The sequence below is a fragment of the Emydura macquarii genome, unplaced genomic scaffold (assembly GCF_026122565.2).
Source record: "Emydura macquarii macquarii isolate MOO-44397 ecotype Brisbane River unplaced genomic scaffold, CSIRO-AGI_Emac_v2 contig_1790, whole genome shotgun sequence".
Taxonomy (NCBI): domain Eukaryota; kingdom Metazoa; phylum Chordata; order Testudines; family Chelidae; genus Emydura; species Emydura macquarii.
In genome coordinates this window covers 29,523,373-29,543,414 of record NW_027131927.1, presented here as the reverse complement: position 1 = coordinate 29,543,414, position 20,042 = coordinate 29,523,373, and the positions used below count along the sequence as shown (strand labels likewise).

General features: G+C 37.9%; 1 long non-coding RNA gene across 1 annotated transcript in view; it reads right to left on the bottom strand.

Annotated features, from left to right (window-relative positions):
- The window catches only part of LOC137159216 (uncharacterized), a 149,572-nt gene extending 134,117 nt beyond the window's left edge, over positions 1-15,455 (bottom strand). Inside the window, exons 1-2 of the long non-coding RNA XR_010921593.1 lie at positions 15,379-15,455; positions 4,198-4,326 (exon numbers count right to left, since the gene is read on the bottom strand). This is a non-coding gene — a long non-coding RNA (uncharacterized lncRNA). The remainder of the gene's footprint in view (positions 1-4,197; positions 4,327-15,378) is intronic.
- Between the last annotated feature and the right edge of the window lie 4,587 nt (positions 15,456-20,042).

Genomic DNA, 20,042 nt, shown 5'->3' with positions numbered 1-20,042 from the left:
AATGAGGTGACATCAATGGATCAAGGTGCTGATGGCCTCCATTCCTAGAACTGATTTTCACTATACTTTTTTACTTTGAGTTAATTGTTTGACATTTAATTTTAGGTACTTTTTACACACTTATAAAGGCTCATGTGGACACTCCCCACTTGTCTGATCTTGGCTACAAAGGCTTGTTCTTAAACCCAGACTGATTCTTCTGAGGTAGTGCAGGAAAGGAACCCTAAGAACTACAGATATTTGAAAGAGAGATTTTCCTTGTTTGCAGACATCAGGAGATCTGCAAGATCTGATTTTTCCTCCAGGTAATGGTAAGTAGGGACTGAGACTGGCAGAAGATTTAGTAGCCATCAGACCAAAGATGTGTCCCCTGAGGCCTCCTAAGGCCTGCTGGATGGGGCCTCCCTTCTGAGGATTTGCAGGTATAGAGATCCTCTCCAGCAAACCTTGGGGCTTTACAAAAAGTAAGAAAATTCCCACCACAAACAAACAATACTTTGTTAAAGTGAAATTAAGGTTGCAGGCACACATCAATAATTTGACTGTACATGACCTTTTAACAATGGCACACATAATAAAAGAAAATCAGGAAATTCAGAGTTAGAGTTAAATTTACAAGAAATTCAAATCTTAAATAGTATAGATATTCACAGTAACTTTTTTTTTAATATTGAATTTTAATGTTGCTTTCCTTAATTTCATCCCCTTACTTTTAGTTATAAACCTGTCTCTAATTAATACGCAGCTTTTAAATAGCTCTTTTCAATAGTAGATCTCAGAGCACTTCAGAAAGGAGATAAACATCATTTCACCCATTTTACAAGTAGGGAACTGGGGCACAGATCGATTAAATGACTTGCCTAAGATCACCCGATAGACCAAGGGCAGAGCAGGGAATAGAACCCTAGTCTCCTGAGTCCCAGGCCAGAGTTCAAGCCACTGTACCACACTGCCTTGAAGTTTACTTTGAAGGCACGATAGTTAAGGAAAGGTTTTTATCCTTCCAATCTGCCCTAAAAAGAAAAAAAGTTCAATATGGATAGAGCATTTTGAACATAGACTTCGGTGCTTAATGAAAATCTTGTCCTATTTTAAGACAATCTGAAAAAAACTGTACTGCTGGGGGTAGCTTCATATGTCCCCTAGATCCACAGGCTGCATTCTATGGTTGAGTGCTAAATGGACAGTTTTAAGGTATCCGGGAGAGATGTCGTGACAATTTATATAACATTTCTCAGAAACCCTCTTGTCTGAAGCAGATAACACAAAAATTGCAGCATTTATCTCATCTTCAGAATGTGAGGTGTTTAATATTGCCTATCTTATCTGAAGGTTCATAAATCTGCAATTTTATATGCCAATGCCCATTATATCACAATCATCTCTCAAGTATCCTCCTTCACACATGGCCTCCTTCAACCCCACCCCACTCCTCAAAAACAGTCTAATATGATCAAAGAAGTTACCGCTTATGCCAGCCATCTATTAACCCCCATAGATTGGTGCTTTATTTATGACCAGGTGTGGTGAGCGATAAAGTGATCCATCAATTCCTTTCATCACAATTGTCCTAGTCATCCATTCATAATTTTTATTCTCATATTGTTCTCTGCAGAATTCTCTTAGGGCATGTTCCTAAAGGTAAGAGTTGGGAACCTGATGTGGATGCTAATGTTGGGAAGATACAACAAAATGCTAGAAAGGATTTTCCCAGTGCTATCTCATTAACCAGATGACCTCCAATCATTGTCGGCACAGCCTATCTGGGGTGATTGATCACCACAGAACAGAGGTTAGTAACTATCCCTTAGGTATTAATGTACAGCATCCTCACTTATACCCTTCTTAGACATTTCCAGTAAGAGATTGATTGATTATGCAGCTTCAATGGGAACTTGTCAAACTCTTAATCAAGGGAACCTATATTACCGCAAGTAAATCAATGACAGTTTCAGGAAAGGAGACCACCCTTCTGGCACACAAAAAGACACTCTTTTTATTCTGCACTTCTATAAATGTTTTGAAACTTTTTCATAACTGAAAAAGGAAATATAGTGGTGGCCCAGTGTAAAAGTACCTACTGTCTTATGTCTGTGGTTGCCAAATGTATGAACTGCTTTGACATTGGAATTTTTTAACCTACGGCGATTCATTACTTGAATTATTTACCTTAAGTTGACTGGCTCAGTGTAAATCAAGCACTGTTTCATTCACACGTGTCCCCACCAACTTATGAAACAAGGTAAAAAATAGATAAGATGGTGAGTGATAGAAAATAAAGCTAGGTGTTTCAAAGGGCCTACAGAAATTCGGTGTCCAAATCCCATTGAATTTCATTGGGGAGGCTCATTTGAAAATCCCATACTGAAAGTAGAGCAGTGAGAACAAAAAGAATTTTATTAATTGCACTGTGGATTTGCTCCTCTCCAATATTGTCCAAGGCCCACTGAAATCCAATGGCTTATGATGCTTTGTCAGCTAAGAGTGGCAACACTCCTACTTTAGGAATCCATCCTGAACATTTCCCAGAACCCTCAGTTTCCATTCCAGAACACAAAAATGGAGAATGCTCAGCACCATCCAGGAAGATCTTAGAACCTCACAGAATCAGGCCGTTTCATTGAAAGGAGTAGATCCTCAGCTAATGGAATTCAACTTAGCTCTACTGACTCCTGTGCAGTTCTGCTAATTTACATGGTTTGTGGATCTAGCTCTACATTCCTAAATAAGATAATCCAACTCCTCAGTCAAGAGGCATCTTTTTGTCAGTAATATTTCATGTACGCATAGAGAGATACTACTACTTTTCCTGAGTGAACAACTCATTATAAAACACAGCGAAGGAAGGACCATCTTCTCTGGATGCAATTAGATGGACATATACTAAATTTATGTACTGGCATCTAGTTATTACAGGATGGATTCCTTAATGCATATAATATTAATAATAATTTTAGACACACACTGCTATATATCTTTCCCAATGATCACAATTGTACAAATGCCTGAATTATGGGGCTGTGCTAATTTTCTTTGCTTTAAAGTAAATTAGTTGCCAACCAGAAGTTTGCTTTCACAAATTAAACATGATAGAAAAAGAAGGAAAAAGTTCAGTTACACAGTAAACTGGAATCTCCACTTTAGGAAGCCCTTGATTTTCTCAAAACCTAGGACCCATCCTTCAAGGACATAAAACTAACTATTGAAGAAGAATGATGCTTTTCATTATGAGGAAAATTTCATTGCAAAAATAACCGTTGAGTAAATCACAAAACATAAGCAGAATAATTAATCTTTGGCAATTTTCAAGGACAGTTCAGAAGGACTTACTTTAGAGACTGGCTTTTATTCTTAGACATGGTATGAAAAGATACAGAATGACCTATAAGGTACAGCATTTATTTCCCCTTTATTAAAACTGAAATTACCCATATACTGTACAGGTAAAAAGCTTTGATACCTACAGTATGCTATATTTATAATGGTCATCCTGCAGCTCACTATCTGCTGCATTCCACAAGATCTAACAGGAAAGGATCTTTAATATCAATATGTTCCCATATTGTTCTTTGCCTGCTGATATTACCATGTAACTAGTAAAGCCAGTAGTCTTGCTTACCAGAAATAAAAGTAAAGTTATGTGATATTATGACTACATTATACCATTCATACTATTAAATGTTATACCATTTAACAACGTATTTTAAAGTAGTCACAAAAAAAGTGCAACAAAAAGGTTAATTACACAAATGAGTCTACTGGAGTACTGGCAACTTGATACAGAAATAACTTGGAAGGTATCAGACTATTCCATCTGTGATTAATGAAGAGGTACCAGTTGCTTCCTAGTCCTGCAAAAAGGTAGCATTCACCTTCTACCATGCATGGTAGTAGCACTTTATCCACATATTTGTGTGTGTACCATGCTCTCCGTCTCTGGCACACTTTCCTTTTACAAGAAGATACATTGTAATCCCTCTCCAGGCTGAGCCATTTACACAAACAATTCTCCAGTGTATATGGGAATACTCTTAGGGTGATTTTGTTTTGGGGGTAGAATTCTCATACAGGTTAGAGCACCCATAAAAGAGATCCATTATTTGCGTAACTCTGCTGCAGTCAGTGAAATTATATTAGTGTCTAACCTGGCCCTCTATCAATAGCACTATATAATAACAATTTGGGCTTACTACTTACTTTTAGGAGTACATAAGTACTAAAGATGTGGTCCCTAGATGCAAAGTTCAGATCTGGAGCTAGATCTGGATCCAAATCTTGTAGGAAATTCAGATGCAGGATTTTTGTTTGAGCCCAACTCTAAAGACACTGAGACAAGAGTTAATATTAGCCAGCTTTAATAGAAAATGTTTAAGTATTAGGCAAGAAGTAGTGAGAATAGTCTACAGTATAATTATATCATCTGTATAGTTGTATGCTAGTTGTATCTTTTGTATCTATTAAATGAATGAAAAGCATACTATGGACTGGCATGATATATTTACATTACAATTTTACATATTTTTAAGGCCCAGATTCAGGAAGGTATTTAAGCACATCTGTAATATTAAGTATGTGAATAGTCCCATTGAGATGATTCATTGCAATAACTGCGACTACTACTAGCACACTTAAAATTATGCTGAGTCAGAGCCTAAATGAGTAAAATGATACGGCTTTTTCTCAAGCATCAGGTGGAATAAATGGCAAAAATCCTTCCCATTAGTAACACTTCAAACTCTAACATGGCCTTCTGAATTTCCTATTTTCCCCCATTAATAATAATTTATTTGTACAGTATTTCTGAGTTGACAACATTAGAAGAACTGAGAAATTGGGTAATAACAGAGCATGTACCTGCTTTTTGGTTTTTACAATAGGACTATTTATAGAAATCAGATACCAAAATTCCCTTGTCTCAACCACATCAAAAAAGACTATTTGTTCAGTGAAGAGATTGAACGCAGTTTGTTGCATTATATATTTCTTTGAATTGAGTGCTTCATTGGAGATCAGTGGTGTCACATGCCTTCTTTAATTCTGTCTGAATATAGAAACCAGTTTCTACACTGTGGTGTGGACAATTTATCCCACACCACCAGAGCAAAGCAGCCTTATATACAGTGCAGCCAGCCACAGGAAGATTTTCCTATAATGAAGGGGGAAAGAGGTCCTCCAGAGGTGTAAAGCTGGTGCAATGTGTGTCATCAGTGAAAACAGGCATGGCCAGGGGTTCCTGTAGCTTGGCAATTTGTGGCTACTGTATCGCCACTGGGGACACTGGAAGCTGATGCCAATTACAGAAGCCTTCAGACTGCTCTAACTTACACTTGAGGGACCTGGCTTTAGCACACCACTCTGGGCAGCACAAAGGTTGTTTAAAGACACCATTGTATTACCCTAACTCTGAATTGTATTTTGCGCATATGAGGATCAGGGTCAAGGAGCAAGCAAGGTGAATTATTTAATTTGTTTTCTTTTGGTGACAGTGTGATGCAACTTGGCATGCAACACCATTTGCAAGTCATGCTAGTCAGGAAGGTAACACATATCACACTTGTGTGTATCTGAAAACCAGTGCTTTTCTGTGTATAGCTACATAGGGCTTCATTTGCCTCTCACTTACACCAGTGTAACCCACAATTTTCACTGGTTTTCCTCCTGATTTGCATTGGTGTGTCATACCCTATTAACTGAAAGAGAGAGAGAGTCTGTGTGCAGAAAAGCAAAAGGGAGACTTTTTCAATGTATTAGAATCTAAGCTTCCTCAGGAAAATGTGAATGAAGCTATGATTATTATCAAGGCTCATATTTAACTTAAATGATTTTATGCAGCACAAATCAGTTACAGATTGAAAAGATAATGAATCAGTGTTTTGAGCTGTTGCTTCTGTGTATTTCCTGTTAAGCTGACGGGTATTGGCTTTCACATTGTTACCACCTACACTTTGGTACGTCAGGAGTTGCTGTAAGCATGAACAGCAGCTCATATTTTTTACTCTCTGTAATACATAAAGTTTGCAGGGTGCATTGCTATTACTAAAAAGCAGCTTCATAAAGTAAAACCACACAGATGAAGTTAATTTCTGACTGGGGAAATGATTTTTATCAAATTTTGTGGAGTATAATTTGATAAAATGAACAATGATCTTAACAAATTCAAGTGAACCATTAATCTTTTAAATAAATTATAGAAACCAGTTTTTGTATAGATGCTCTTTTAAATTATTTCCTATGGTAGAAATTACACACTAAAAACGGCTTTGAACAAAGCAATGACCATTGGAAGGGACTCAAACATGATCGACCAATAGTATTCTGACTATTGTATTCAGCATAGGGCTTGACTGTTCTAACATATTCTAATATTAGAACTACATATCATCTCCTGTTCCTAAGAAGATATGTTCTGAAATATTTGTTTAGGATTTGGTGCATACCCCTCTCAGAGATCCCTTTGTTTTTAAACTGTAACTTAATTGCCGATATTGAATCCTAATTAAGCCAATGGGAGGATCAACTCATTTACTTTCTGATGTCTTCTGAGTGGTGTAAGAGTTTGCACTGCTAACTGAAGTGAGAATGATTTTCTCTTGTTTTAGGCTTACTCAACAAAACACAAGGGGTACATTTTTCCAATACCAGGTGCCCATTGTAATAATAGGGCCTACGAATTTAACCTAAATTGTAAATTCAACTATAAGAAGTGAATGAACATTTATAAAATGTCACAACAATCTAGAACAATACATGTTGATGAAAAAAGGTGCAAAGGTAAACAGAGACTGAATTAGTACGAACAAAAAAGACCTTCTATAACTCAAGAAGTGCATTAAAATTATGCCTGATAAACAAGAAAAGTGTAGGACCAGAAATCAATGAACCAAAATTGGTGTGTCAGAAATTAAGCCTAATTGATGGACAACATAATAAGAGGGTGGGCTATTCTTCCCATCACTTCCTTTTGGGGTCATTAAAAAAAATAGTGGACACAGGCGTTGACTGACTGAAAGACAGGAAACAAGAAGGAGTGCGCTTTACCATCGTGGCTGCCACACACACTTCTCCTGGGACCACAGTGTAATGATCTTGAGGGTTCAATAAAGAATAAACTATTGAATGAGTAAGGAATAGAACTTTAATAACACAGATGGATATGACTCCTAGATGTGCAGCTGGGAGCAGCCAACTTAGATCTAATGTAGAGCATGTCTCCCAATTCACACAACGCTGTCCCATGTTAGGGAGCGTCTCTAAATCACAATCCTCTACAAGCATATCTCTACACCCACGATCCACTGACACCACTGGGCCTTCATCATCCTAATCCTGAGAGATGTACTAACCAGACTGGGCCAAAGAGAGAGATCAGATGACATCACCACCTCCACCAGTTCCAGCTAAATATCCCAAACCACCGCTGGAATGAGAGAATTTGTCTCTTCTCTCCCTCTCCTTGTGTGTCCTCTTCCTTCCCCACCTTCTTTCTCCTATCCCTCTTCTTTTTCCTTCTGTCTAATAAAAGACTGGCTTAGCTGGCCAACACTGAATATTTTGTAAGTCTGTGACCAAACAGGCAACTAAAAACAATGCCCTAAGCAGCCTGATGCTGGTACAAGTTTGCCAGGTTTCAGAGTGTCTGTTAAGATTGTGTTCTATGCCTGTGTTTCTCTACCAAAGATCAAGTGAAAGTCAACACTAGAGACAAAAGCTTCATCTTCTATCTTTGCTGTTCTTATCTCCCCCCTCATGCGCGCTTATCTTCTTTTGTCTTCTAAAAAGAGGAGCAGACTTTAACAACCGTAAAAACAACAGTTCCAGCCCATTTCTACTTACTTATTCTCTTTTATGTGAGAATATAGCAGAGCGGTCACTGACACCAAAAGTTTTATTTGTCCTCAGGCACAGATATGATGAGGAACCATCCAGTACCATGAACTCCCACAGAATTTTAGTTATTACCATTTTTAATATAATCTAACAGATTGTCAAATGGGGGGAGGGTTTGTTTTAAAAACTCTCTACAGCTAGTGGAAAAGGGAAGAAATGTTGTTAAAATGAAAGCCGTATTTAAAATTTTACATTTCAAATGCTTTGAAACTTATTTTTCCCTTCTCTTCTGTATCTTTAATAAAAGGTTTAAAAGATTATTAACTGTGTTTGCTATGATACTAAGCAGGCTGAGGTTTCTGTATACCAAACTCTAACTCTTGTTTAACACTGTTTAATGTTGGACAGTGACAGGGTCATGTTAATACCTTTGACTTTATGGTCCCATATATTCCATCTAAATTAATATAAAATGTCTATAAGGCACAAAAAACATGTGGTTGTATGCACCAGAAGGAAAATACAAGGATAATTTTACTTGCATACATAAAGGACAGTGCCAAATGGAACAGGAAGGGATTTTGGCATTTACTTTTTTCATCTCACATGTGACAGACCCACAGCAATGTCATCTTTCCTTGATGCTCAGAAAAAACTTATTTTCCCCCTCATTCAAGACAAGTGCACACAAATAAGGCCAGTTTCAGCTGGGTGAGCCAGTAACCTCACAAAGCTTTAGGATCTAACATCCCAGCAAGTGCACTGAGCCAGTGACTTCAAAGCCTAGGGCCTTGACATCAGCACAGCAAGTGAAAATTGCTGAACCAATGATCTCACAGCTGCCTTAGCCATTACAGCTACCTTTTGTAGCATGGCTTCTCACAGAGGATGTTTTAGTTATCTTTCTCCCACTCCCATTTCATTTTTATCAAGACTAATGAATAAAAGAAACCCAATCAGCTAAACAAAGAAAACCCAAATCTTCCCAGTAGGCTTTATGTTGACCGTCTAACAGGGTTTTCTCTCACACACTGTCAGATACATACACACACCTGACCATACCAGGATAACTTAATGAGGAGTGTTAGACTGATGATCTAAATGTCACTGGTTCCATGCTGGAATTTGGCAAATCTCTGCTCTTTACGTACACATCACTTCTGTAAAAGTGATTAAACAACTTCTCTCATAAGCCAGTTAAGGGACCAGTTATTTGGAAAGTTATACTAAGGGTCTTCAATACAGGAAGTCCATACTAGGGCATCTGAGCGAAAACTAAGACCACTTACAGCTGAACTGCATGGAAAGTATTTTTACTTCTGATTTTGTTTCTACCAGGAGTTTCTTTTTGCTTCTAATTACAGTGTGACCAAATATTAACACCTATTTTCCCTCTAATTTTCAAGTAAAGCTAGAGATGGAGTGTTTTGTGTCATATAATACTCTTTCACTGCTATTTACTTGAAGGAGAATGTGAAGACTGAATTAGCACTGAGAAACTTGAAAAGTTGGCACTTCAAGCTGGATCCAAGTCTCAGAAAGCCCATTATTATACAGAGGCTGTTCATGTGGAGGGAAATTCCCATCCTCATCTGTGCAGTTGTCATTTAGACATGCAACGGAAACTGAGCAGAAAGAGAGGGCTTAAAACTTGCCTAAAACAATGGAACATTAGCAAGGTATCCCCAAGCACCTCTTAATCACATCTACAATGGCAGGAAAATTACAACTGGGGTGGAACCCATAATCTGACTAATTGAACTTCTTTTCTTAGCTGACCCAACCTTTGCCTAACACCCAATCCACATTATTTTTTTAGTTTAAAAATTAATGAAGGAATTAATTAACTCTGCATGAGGCATAGCCCGCAGGTGGCAGTTACTCTGATAGTTGTGACTTTGTCAGAGGAAAGATACAGGGGGACTGGGTCTATTTGGAAATCCTCAGGGAAACCCTCATTATAGAGAATATCCTTGAACTGGATGAAAGACTGGGGATGACTTCCCCTCTACACTGAAAGAGATGGAACTCAGAGGAAGAATATGAATGGAGAAGGTGGTAGTATTTCCATTACTTATAATAGTTGTATACATCCACTGTCATTACTGTCATTGTAGTTCATGGGCTATGTCTACACTCAGAACTAGGAATGTTGTTGCCAGGTCTTGTAGACATATTAGGGTAGTTCTTGTTGAGCTACAGCGCTACAAATAGTAGTATAGCTGCAGTAGCATGGATGCCTGTGTGTGTGGGCGCGGGGGGGGCGGTTGACATGGGCTGGCCACCCTGAGTACTTACACATCAGTTCCAGGCAAGGTATTTAAGTTGTCTATCCTGTACCAACACTCACTGCAGCCTGTGCCACCATGTCTACATTACTATTTTTAGTGCATTGGCTGGCCTGAGAGCAATTGCAAGTATGTCTACGCAAGCTGGGAAGCAGACACCTAGCACCAATGAAGACATAGTTCATGTGTCACGTGACAATGACATTGAGTAAGCACCTGCCAATGGAATCCTCTATATGGGTGTCAGTGTAGTGTATGGGGAAATCTCTGGTAATTATTGCAATAGCACAACTAATGTGTTTTAGTATTATTTATGTCATGCCAAACATCCTGGTTTCCTCAAGACAGTAGCTACTGTGCAAGGCCCAGATCCCCAGAAATCTCAGGCAATGTGCTATGATGAGGATTCTAAGAAAAGATTCTGGATATTTCTTCTTCCGACTTGAAGACAAATAATTCATGAAAATCATTCTTTAGCCTTTTAGATCATGAAGGGTTACATATTTTTAATTATTCTATATGGTTTTAGCTATATATTCCCTGTAGTTGGAGCACGAAGCAAAAAACACAGAAAACTCTTTGAATATTTATCCCACAAACTGCTAGAGGCACACCCCTTGCAGAGACTGAAAACTCAAAACGTGGCAGCAATCTTGAAAATCTTAGAAAAATTAAGAAGAAAGAGTGCAAGGTGACTAATCAGAATGACTCCCTGCCAGGTTAAAAGCTGGTAAATGAAACATTACAGATATTTAAATCACTGTAATATACTAGATGTGGAGAACTCTTCTGCCATTATCAGTAATAAAACACTGCTGAAGGTAAGTGTTCAGGTTTCCATAGTTAAAATGTGGTATTAGGGAGTTTGTGTATGTGGCATGGGGCAGCAGGGGGCATGTTTACACTTGAAAGGACCATTCTTATTGGGTTTATTGTTACAGAGAAAACAATTTCTAGGATAAGAACTGCAGAATTGTATGTCAGAAAAGATTATGTTCATAATTTCACAAAATAGATTGGAAGAAATTCTCAGTTGACTCAGCTGTAACAAAAGTATCAACAGGTAAAATTCTACACATCTAGAACCTACCAATAACATCTCCTTGGAAAAAAATTCCCCATTCATTTTGATGTGTGAGCAACAGAGCCTTACTGCAAAGGTTTACTTTCTCCTCAGGAGTAAGAAATGGAAAACCAGAGAGGACATAACAGAAATTAAGTTCACATACTAACTGGGAGAAAGGGTGATATAGCAAAAAAGGCTGCAAAATGGTCACTTTAGGGCTATAGCTGTTTAGCTCTGCTCTATTTAAAGGATCAGCTCCAAGAGGTAACCCGGCTAGAGGGAGAATAAGCTGGAACCAAGCAGTTAAAAAGATAGTGCTCCTAAGGAAGGGTCTATTTTTGCGTTGCATACTACTGCTACATCAGACTTCCCAGCAAGGATATTTCACCCTCCATATTGAGACTCCTGTATAGTCTTATCAAATGTATCCATTTTCTGTGATCTTTTAGAGTATAAATACCAACCTGCTAAAAATTTCAAAGCTCCCAGTACTCAGACCAATGAAAAAAATTTGATGAAACAGTTTTCCCAATCAGAAAGTGCAGTTTTGTTGAAATGAAAATGTTTCTCAGGAATGTGTTGATGTCAGTGAATAAGTGTCAAAACAAATTGTTTCAACTTTCTCATTTTGTTTTCTTAATGTGGAAACCATTTGTGTTGACAAAGTAAAAACATTTAACTTTGACTGTTATATTAAAATACCAAAATATTATATTTATACGTTTTAGTGAATATAAATATATTTCTATTATATTTTGATATGATCAAGATTAAACATTTCAGTGTTTCTGAATCAAAATGTTTCAGCATTTTCATTCTTTGAAAAAGTGAAAATTTAAACTTTTTGTTGAAATGAAAAGAAATGTTAAACCGTCATCATTTCTCACAGAACAGAAACCACCTCCACAAATGAACAGATAAACAAGTGCACCTGGGATGAAATTTTACCAAACATTCCTAGATTGTTTAGGAAAACTGCATGCTGTTAAAATTCTACTGATTATTTAAAAAAATAGTCTGCAATTTACAGGGATTATGGCAAGGGCTGCTGGTTGCAGCTGTCGCTATCTCTTATTTACACACTCTTGGATGGCTCTGCCGACTCTGAAGCTGGGTAGGAACCTTAGCATATTGGAATGCTGCTGTGATGTTTAACATGTGTACTTTAATGTGAGATTGCAGAGATAATATCCTGACCCTAGTAGCAAATCATGATGTTTCCCCTTTTATTACATCCCTATACGGTATATATGCATGGCACTCTCTTCTCCATCCCCCCATTTAATAGCAAACCTGCGTCCATCATTCCCCTATTTACCTTCATAAACACACACCAGTTCTGGAGGCAAGCTCTTTTTTGTGTGTGTGTGTGGGAATGAACCCCTCCACCACGCAAGGAGCAGGAGTTTGGTGATGGTGGTCGTTAAGAAGATCAAAACTGAGTCACAACCCTCAACTGAAGAGCCCTCGGCAAAGCCACCATTTTACTTGAAGCACTGTCCTAGATACAGAAAAGTAAGCATGGTCCTAAACCCTCTACCTACTTTGGGAGCCACTTCTATTATGCTGTGTTTATGTAGTTTAGGGTCAGAATGTGGGTGTCTCTATCATAAGCTGTTGGTCACACTCTGCTGTCAGTAGCACCCCTAAAATTCCATGGACTTAGATAAATATAGGAGTAATCTAAAACAGAATCTGGTCTTTTAGTGAATTCGGGAACTCTTTTATACACCTGGCTTTGAAATGAATCTATGTGTCTCCTTTCATTTCTATCTCTTTCTGCAGAGTTCTGCTAGTAAAAGCTTTAGAAAATATGTATCATTGGCAAATGATGACTTAGTGTATAAATGCCATCATGTTTGAAAGACTTGCCTGTGGTAATTACATTGAATTGTCCAAGTCAATGGAGTTACAAAGAGTAAAATTGATGTGAGAGGAAATCATGGCCTGTGTATGTACAGATGTCAGAAAAGTAAAAAAAAACTTGCTGTTTTTTATTCTCTTATTTAGGTAGCTATAGATATATTTCAAGTGAATTTTGTGCTTGAAAAAGTGACAGGATTGGAAGCCTTAGTATTCCATTTAGTCAGAGCACAGGCAGAAGCATTGTAAACTTCCCCACTTTCCCCCCATCATTCTAAAGTCACCCTCTTCTGACAGAACTACCACAAGAAAATTAGAAGGTTGTTGACACTTGGTGCTTATCCCACCTGTGGCTTCTTTATCTAGTCTGCAAACCAGACATCAGTTAATGCTAGCTGCGATGGTGGTATTTATCATGTGAACACCAATATATTAGCAACTGAACAGAGACTGCAAACTCTCTGCTAAGTCACCCAAATATTGCCAGACAGCATTGATTTTTAATCATTACTAACCTGATCTAGATTTAAACCAGTGACCTAGTCCATAGGTGGAAAGTTTCCATATCCCATTACCATGCCCTAAGAAATTTAAGCAATCTAGTTTCCAAGTCAATAATTCTTTAATATTTTATATATATAAAATTCAAATCCACAATGACCTATAGCTACGTTTTTTAACTTATCCCTTTATATAACATGAAAAAACTCTATAAACTGTGATACAGTTCTCTCAACTGAAAAATATTAATGTATTTTATCATTGAAGGAATGGAATTATGTGAAATATACATATGGTGGTGTCACATTGCAACATATTTAAGACACCGTGGACTAAGCTTAAACCACTCTATTAAAGTCCATGGAGTTTCACCACTGATAAATAAGGATTATTGCATCTGAAGGGCATGCAAGTCAGCAGAGAACTTGGCTCTGTAACTCTGCTGAAAATGATTGTGCTACAGAGATATTTATTCTCAATAAGGAAAATTGCTGTTACTGTAGCTGTCTCAAAGAATGAAAGTATCCATACAACTCATAGACAGGGTCATTCTGTTGTCACCTGAGGTTTCACAATTAAAGAGGTCTTTTAAAAATGGGCATACAGAGAAATTAATTAATTATTCCTTTCAGAAAAACAGGCATGTTCCATGTATGATGCATGAATGTTCCAGGGTCCCATATTTACATAGATTCTTGGAATTTATAAGGAAACTAATCAGTCTGCAGGAAAACGTTAGCCACTCATATGGAATAGTACAGGATAGAACAATTTTTCCTCCTTTAACTGCAGGTCTACTAGTTCTGAGTTAGAAACAGTCCATGATCTGTTATTCCTCCTCATGCACAAACTCCTGGGTTTGGCTGACTTTACTCAACCCAGAAAGATCCCAGAAAGTTCATAGGCAAGAGAGAGGTATATTGAATGGGAATTGTCAAATTAATAATATACATATTAAAGTTAAAGGTGACCTGAAAATCTTTTTTTTTTTTTTAAATCCCCTCCACTCCAGCTGTATATGTTAAATCCCCCAAATTGGAAGGTGAGACATCCAGCACTTATTAAATACAAAATTTACTCTTCTTCAGGTTCTATAACATCCAACCTGTTTAAGTTTCTGACACCAATTCTTCAGCGATGCCCCCTCATGCATTATAGTGGCATTCTCATATCACCCAGAGTTCCTTGAAGCAGCATGGAGGAGACCATTGAAAACAAGGAGGTCACATAAGTGTCAGCTCTTTATTTTGTGTGGGATTATTTTTTTTAAATATTATTCATACCATTTAAGATTAAAAAGTGATAATAAAACTTTACAAGCCTTTACCTGCTGTTGGCAAAATAAAGGAAAATGTTAAAATTCTTTTTTTAATTTATTATAGCTAATATCCTATGTACTTTATTAGATTTTTATAACAAAATATTATATAAACATTATTTATTTACATATTTTAAAGAGTGCTTATCGGATATAGGCAGAATAGTAAGAACATAAAAACGGCCATACTGGGCCAGACCAATGATCTATCTAGTTCAATATTCTGTCTTTCAACAGTGGCCAATGCCAGGTGCTTCAGAGGGAATGAATAGAATAGATATCTAACCCCTGTAGCCCATTCCCAGCTTCTGACAACAGAGGCTAGGCACACTTCAGAGCACAGTTTTGCATCCCTGTTTGTAAAGATATATATTCCCTATTTTAAGATAATTTTATTTTTATATAATACAAAAGGAATAAAATAAACACACACACATCTCAAAGATCATCTTTTATAAGATTTGCAGTATGAATCAATAATAATTAACATTTTTGTAAAGTATTACTTACCCTACCATGAGTAATTATCTTGGATGAAATCCTACCACTGACTTCATTGGTTCCTGGATTTCAATCAGTATATCAAACAGAGTTCCACGACAGAAGGCATATCAACAGCACAGTGTACACTGTACCATTATACAGGAGCTGAAGCCAGCAATCCAAGAACATGGACATCATAGGACCTGAAGAGGGAAAAAAGTAAGTTTGAACTGATAATTAATGCATTTATCAGGCTGGTCTGTGCATGGATCCGAAACAAATCATTGCTCATAACATAGAAGGTTTTAAAAACATTACCTTCATTAACTTTATTGTAAATGTCCACATTCAACCAACATTTGGCTCATTCAAGCAAAAAAGGGACCTCTGAGAGGGCATTTATCTACCCCATGACCCACCAAGACTACTATGGTCCATGGGGGCACTGCAACTTGACAGACAGGCCAAGGATAAAATTATTGGGTATAGGCAGCAGAGTGACAGGACTGACACATTCACAAGTAATCCCACTGATTGAAATTGTCACTTGAGAAAGGGGCCCCGAGGCCCAATTTTGCCCTCAGGTGCAGCTCCCACTGTGCCTATGTAGGTGACTATTACGGTGGAGCTTAAGAGGCTGATCCTGCACCCGTTAAAGTAAAAAATCCCACTGACTTCAGTGGTGCAGGATCAAGCCTTAAAAACTGGACTAAGCTATAGTCAGCATAAATCTGGACCAAGTGAGTCTCATCTCTTCGTTTCCTCCTCATTCCAGTGATCTCTCTCTCTCTCTCTCTCTCTCTCTCTCTCTCTCTGAGACTGCTTATGAAAGAGGATAGTGGAAGGCCTTAAGGAAAAAAAAAATACGGTTCTTGCATTTGGAGCTGAATGAGTTCAGATTGAGACCAAGCTGGTCTCTAAAGGGTACCAGGGCTTGATTCCCTGCCCCTCTGCTGCCTGCATCCAAGAACATTTGCCATTAGTCACTATTTACGCATATTGAACTAAATTCTGCCACCCTTATTCACACTGAACAGCACCTTAGTCTTGCTGATTTTAATAGAACTACTTGCAGAGGAAGTTTCTACTCAACATGAATAAGGGGTAGAGGGACATGGTAGAATCAGGCTCTGATACAAGATTAAAATAGATTAAAGTCAGGGTGAGTCCATCAGAAAACCTTCTTTAAGGAGAAGATATTTGGAATCCAGGCTGGGCTGCTGCTGAGCTAGCCCTACATAGTTTTGTTTGTGGTTGGAGCTAATGTGAGCTACATGAAGATGCAGAAAACTCCATGTGAGTATATGCAGGCTCAGCTGATTTGGAAGTGCAGAGCGTTCACAACCAGAATACATGCACAAAGCATGCATGTCTTTAAGAGATGAGAGGCAAGTTACACCCAAGAATCTAAACTGATATTATGTACTTGAAAATCGGTGAAAATCTGAACATTTCTCAGACACTGATACTGAAAAATATTTTATTACTAAAGGGGAGAATGCTGCTGGTTGTCTTTCTGTAAAGCATACTGCTGACGTGCCTTCTGAAAGTGACCACTCACAGATGCCCCCTTTGATTGAGTCTGGCTGACAAACTGGCAGCTATTAAATACAAATGATGCATTTATTAGTGAGAGACAGGATACTGTGTCTGCTCTCAAGCAAAACAAACTCCAAACAAACCATGAACTTAAAGCTTAATAAATGGAAGCAGCAGCAACAGCAGATTCATGACCCATATGCATGCAGTACTCATGAGTTGTTGCAAGAATAAATTTGTTTTAAAGTAGGATCTAGATTTCTGAATCCCCTCCCTTGAAATCATTTTGGAATTAATCATGGCTAAGAGACATTTTAAAAGGATCTGTAACTGTGAAATAACTATATTTGGTATTTAATTGACCCATGGAACTAAGGCTTTGTTAAAGCAGATTTCATAAGAAAAGCTGGTTTCTGAGGACTATGAAAAACAGATGGATTCTGGGAAGGAATTAAGTGTCTGCTGGTAGGGGGGTGATGGGTTGCTTCATTAATAAAATTTGAACAGCAGGATGCTGCTAATGAATAGGCACCCTAGAACTTGCATACCAAATTTATTCCATCAGGCACACAAAAAATGCAACAATAAAAAAAATCAGCTGAAATTTTATTGACAAGTTGAGGGATTCTACAAAGCGAAAACTTCCTAAAGAAAAGTGAATGGTTGCTATGTAAGGTACTTTAATAAAGCAATGCAAAAACCTTTGAATGTAAGGTAGCTTTCCACAATAGGTGTTCTGGCTTTTATATTATATATCTTTTAAACTTAGTCTTCCCAAAGTTATCTCTGAGTTCACTGATATCACTTTAACAGACATTTGGATACTTAAACTATGAAGCCTTTCTTGACAGAGGCACGACGGTATCATGCCAGCAAAGTGAAGATTTAGGCCCCAGTTCAGCAAAGCATTTAAGCATATGCCAAACTTTTAGCCTACACTTGCATTCATCCCTCTTTAGCAGAGCATTTAAGCACATGCTTGAATGTTATTGATTTTACCAAGACTTAACCATATGCTTAGCTGAATTGAGGTGTTAGTAATGATCATTTCTGGCACTTCAATATTACTGATCTTAAAGCACATTCCAGGCATTAACTGGTCTCAAAACACACCTGTGAAGGAAGAAAAGTGATACACAGGAGACACTGCATCCACCTCTGTGGTGGAGTCCAGCAGCTATTTAACAACATACAGCTGAGTTAGATTTTAGCAAGACATCAGGTCTAAACATCTCTACTCATAAAAAAGTGCCAGGCGGGAGAGGGCAGAAATGATCACTCATGATCAGGACATCCATTTCTATATCTGATCCAAATGATACCTCAAGCATGACAGACCTCCTCAACACCATCCAAGGCATAGATTCAGGGCTGGCTGTAAAGGAAACGTGCCACTTATTTTAACTCACAGTACCACTTCCTGTAGTATGTAGGAGTTCCTTGGAGGTTTTGCCTCTAAGCACTGGTGCAGTCAAACCATCACAGCTTCTGTGATCTTACAGGTTCATTTCATTTGCTGTAGTCTGACACACCGTGTAAAGTGTATTCAAGTCGATGGCAACATGACAGTTTACACCAGCTGAGGATATGCTCCATTATAGTCACCTAACGTTTTCCCCTTTCAATTTAAATGCAGGAAGTTAAATTCTCTTGGTGAATTCTGCTCCACACAGCTTAAAACTGCTTAAGAGCTGCCAACCTCTGGAAAGCTATGCAGGGTCCCTGGGCTGTACACTCAAGGAGGCTGCACTATTCTCAGGGGGTACTCACTCTTTGAAGTGGCCTCACAAGGAAAGATTTAGTGCAGATGGCACATGACATCTTGATAGCATGCTCAGTGCACCCCCCAGTATCCTATCATGGGAACACGATCAGCTTCAGTGCTAACTCTAGTGAAATGCTATAGCTTCTGATCCTTGACTCAAGGAGTGCAACCAGGAAGAAGGTCTGAAGAATCCAATGAGGCTTTGGATCTCTCGGGAGTGGCAGGAGACAGAAGCAGAAAAAAGGGATTCTTAGATATGTTAGGCTATTTTTTTTTCTGAGCCACACATGCTTTGGCTGAGGCCTTATTCAAAAACTAATAATAATAGGCTACAGTAATGTGCCTTCATTGACTTGGTGTAAAGCTTAAATTTAATTTTCTCTCAAAGCCATTTACATGAGCATACACAGTTCTAGCTGCAAAGGAGCCAGTCCAATCCTTGCACTGGCTCATTTATTGTCTTTGTGCTGAGGCTCTGGTGAGAAATTTCGGGAGCACTGCCCCTGGTACATCAAGCTGCGTCCCATTCCATGTCGAATACACAACTTCCGGTGCAAATGTTCAAGTCTGAGAGCTTAAGATATGCTTTCAATAAACCCTGGAGCAAGTAAAACTTGATCACTATGAGTACCCAGTGCATTTTTGGATGCTCAAGAAATAACATACAAATATTAGCAGTGAATCATCTATTCTCAGCAACCCAGCACAAGAGGGGTTGGAGAACAGCCAAAGCAAATTTGTTTTTAAATTTGAGCAAATATTTGCTGACTTATTTTGTGCAGTTATCACCCAGTTCTGCTAAAGTGTGTTTGAAGAAATCATTACTTTGGAATAACAGGAGCAGAGATGGGTTCTATTCATGGAGTCCAGCATTCATCATGGCAATAAAGGCTATTATATAATTTATTTTTTCCTCAGCAACATAGTAGTTTTCCAAGGAAAATCTAAATCAGAGCAGAATTTAACCCAATATCAATACAATCTAATATAGGAAAGCAGGAGAAATATTAAGAGTTAAAGGGCATGAAGCAGATAGGTTTTTGGAATATTTGGAGCACACAACCCCTCATGTTACCTAGTAATCTCCTTATATAAAATTTATTGTAAGATCTCATTAGTGTTTGTTTAACTAAGGGCTTGTCAAAACATAGAAGTGAATCTAGAAAAAGATAGAATGTAAATTTAATGCAAATTAGCTATTCCTGATTAACTCCATGTACGGAAGTTCTTATTTTGGAATAGGACTGCCTTATTCCAAATTATTTTACTCCATTTCCAAAATGAATTAAACTAAAATCAGAATAAGGCACTCTTATTCCATAATCAAGAATAACTCCCTGTTTAGACAAGACCTAAAACCATACCAGTTTCTTATAGCTCCATATGCTCCTT